Raw genomic sequence first — 3,356 nt, forward strand, 5'->3', positions numbered from 1 at the left:
TAAAAAGTTGGGTCGAGTGACAACTTAATTTAGTTCTTTGTAACCAACACCAAGATGCTGAGGAGGGTGGACCAGGCTTGGGGAGCCCAGATGCGCTGAGCCTGCCCTTGGCCCACCCATAGGTAGTGGGTTGCGCTCCAGCAGTCCCCCCCACACCCCAGTCACGTCCTGTCCCGAGTGCTCTGGGGTCAGGCTTCAGGGCCGGTCCTGCAGGAAGGAGCCCAAGGCCTGGGCCAAGGGTGCCCTGCAGAGGCCGGTGGGGCGCGTGCCCCGGCCTGGAGCTCCCGCCTCCCTCCTCCCCTGCCGCCCGCTCCGGCTCTGGGTCTCCCTCCCTCCCTCCCTCCCAGGCCTGGGCAGAGGCGGGGCCAGGCTCTTCCAGGAGCCAGAGCAGGTGCTGCGGACACAGCCTTGTGGGCTGGAGCCTGGCAAGAGATGGGACGAGCGTCCCTGCAAGCACTGCTGTGAGGCCACCGCGGGCAGACACGGTGGACGCCCGGGCAGCGGAGTGGCCCCCGCCCTCCTGTCGGGATCTAGGCGGATGCGTGGGCGCGGCCTCTTCCTGCCCAGGCGTCTTGGCAGCTGGAAGGCATCTGCTGTCCTTCCGCTGTGGGGCTGGGTGGGCAGCGTGTCCGCTGGGAGGTGCCCGTGACCGCAGTCAGTTGCACGGGCGGCGGGGCAGGGCGGGGGCGCTGCCGGGGCCTGAGGCCCTCCAAACTCGAGGCGGCCGTGCACGGACCCCAAGCTAGGCCCTGTTGCTCCAGGAACAGAGTGTCTGTCTACTTGAGGGCAGGAGTCAGCCCGGCCAGCTGGGGTCTCTGGGCCAGAGGGGCAGGCTCACCGTGGACAGAGACACTGCCCGCAGGATCGCGCTCCTTGGCAAAGGCTGTTGACCCCTGAACCTTGATCTTCTGGGCTTTGTGGAGCACATTGAAGGGGATGCGGAGCCCAGGTCCCAGAGGCCACAGGACGGGGGACCCAAGACGTCTCCTGACCTGGCCGGTGGGGCATTTCTGTGGGCCAGGCCTGAGGTCCCTCGAAGCTTCTGGTCTTCAGGGCGGTGGCCTTGGAAACCTCTTCTGGCCTTTCCTGGCCTGTGTCTGAGCAGCGCCGGGGCCAGACCTCACCCAAGGCCTCAGTGCTGGGCGCCCACCCAGCTGGCCTCCCCTCTCTCTCAGGTCAGGCTCCGCATCCAGCAGTTCCTGCCCCGTGGTGGCCGGGGCCTGTCCTGCTGAGGTTCCCACACCTGGGAGCCACTGAGTACCAGGACCTGGGAAGTCTGCCTGGGGGGCCAGCTGGGGGTGAGAGCAGTTGTGGAGATGGAGGCCAAGTGGCGCGGTGGGTGGAGGCCTGTTGGAGAAGCCCAGAGGATGGGGGGTGCGGGGGGGGGGGACCGTGAACTCGAGTCACCACAGGGGGCGGGGTTGGCCACTGCCGGCACATTTCACCCCAGAAAGGCCCAGGCCAGAGCGTGGGCCACCTCAGAATCTGGAAACGCTGAGGATTTGGTGGAAGAGGTGAGGCCAGTGTGGGCCGGGCCGAGGAGCGGGTGAAGCCCGCGGAGGACAGCGGGGACGGGGTTGGTCTGCGCCCCGCACCCTGCGGGGAGGGCCTCCTGCCCCCAGAAGCTCAGGACAGGCAGCCACGGGGACAGAGGCACAGCCTGACCTCAGCCGGCTTCCCGGGAGCTCGGTGAGGCCCGTGGGTGCCCTGAACTCTCCCAGACGCTGGCCTGAAGCAGCAAGGGGGCGGCTCCCCAGCCCTGTGGTTTTGCTTGCATGACCTTTGGCCCCAGCCCCAGGGGGAAGAGGTTTTAGGTGCCCTCCCTGCTCTGCCAGTGCCCCCGGCCCGTGGAGTCCAGAGGCTGAGCCCCAAGGTCAGGCTAAAGTGGGGGTGGGAGGCAGGGGTCACGCCACAGCGTGTGTGGAGGGGTACCCAAAGGGCAGCCAGGGAGGCTGCACATCTCTGGTTTGGGGACAGGCCTGGGCTCGGGCCCAGGTGTCGCGAACCTGAGCGACTTTGGCTGCAGACTCCCTGTTTCCTCATCTGCTGCTCAGTGGGCAAGTCCCAGAGGCCTTAGCAGCTGCTGCTGCCCCACCCCGAGTGGGTCTCACTGAGGGACCTTCGGGCACAGCCCTCGCACTGGACGGGGTTCTGGCCCCCCGGGGCAGCCTGCTGAGGTGATGGCCAGGATGACAGGTGAGTAGACATCACCCACGGGACCAGGGGCAGCGTCCAGAAAGGCTGCTTGGCCGTCCCAGGCTGTGGGCATCCCGGCTGGACCCAGAGCCTGGGAAGGACACTCGGGAAGGAACCAGAGGCCTCGACTCCACAGCCCAGTGACCTGGGGATGGCCAGGGGCCCTGCTGGGTGGGCCAGGGCTGAGTTTGGAGGGGCCAGGCCCAGGCAGACCCCACCGGCCTCACCTGCTGGTGAGGCTCCCCTCCTCCGGGCACTGCCCCCTGGATGGGGCTGAAGGCCACACGCTCAGGACCGTAATTACATCTGCGAAATCCCTTCCCAGTGGACCGAATAACGGGTCCCCCCCACCCCCGAGAAGCCTGGAGCAGACTCAGCTCCCGATGCCTTGGGTGTCCAGTGGCCCACATGGGCTGCTGGCCTGAAGCCCCCGTCCCCCCTCCTGCCCTGGCAGCTCCAACGGCGCCCCCAGCACTGACCAGTCCGCCCGCCTTCCTCCCAGAGCAAGCTAATTACAGGGGGTAAGCAAGAGCACCCCGAGGTGGTGAGGCCTAACAAATGGTGATTGTTTAAAAGAAAGAGAACCCCTGGGGCTTAACGTGGAGCCCTCAGAACGTGGGCCCAGAGGCACCCCCGGCCCAGCGAGGGGCTGCTATCAGGAGGCCAGGCGCCTAGGAAGCAGCATCGTGCGGGTCAGTGCTTCCTGGCGATTTTGGCGGTGCGGCTGGAGGGACGAGGGGGGGCTCCCCCACAATTCCTCCCGGGACCCCGTGCTCTGGGCCTTGTGGGCTCCCAGGCCCAGGTCCACACCTCCTGCTGTCCTCACCGTCCCCTGGGAACTTGGGCTCCTCCAGGCCCGCAAGTCACCAACCCACCTGACTGCAGCCATCACGTCAGACCATGGCCCAGATGCAGACTGAGCCTGTGAGAAGGGGGCTGGGGCGGGGGTCTGGACTGGGAGAGGCCGGCAGATGCCACGAGGAGAGGCAGGCTGGCCGGCGTGGGGCTCCTTCATGAGAGCCGCTTCCTAACAAGTTTGTGTCTAATGTGCAAATCAGCAAAGAGGCTGAAATGGTCACATTTGAAGCTGACAAGGGTGTGAAGAATCCTGGCCGGTCTAAAGTCTTTCAACCCCAAATTCTGCTTCTTGGAATCCAGTC

This window comes from Leucopleurus acutus (genome assembly GCF_964270905.1).
Source record: "Leucopleurus acutus genome assembly, chromosome: 2".
In the NCBI taxonomy this organism is placed as follows: Eukaryota; Metazoa; Chordata; class Mammalia; order Artiodactyla; family Delphinidae; genus Leucopleurus; species Leucopleurus acutus.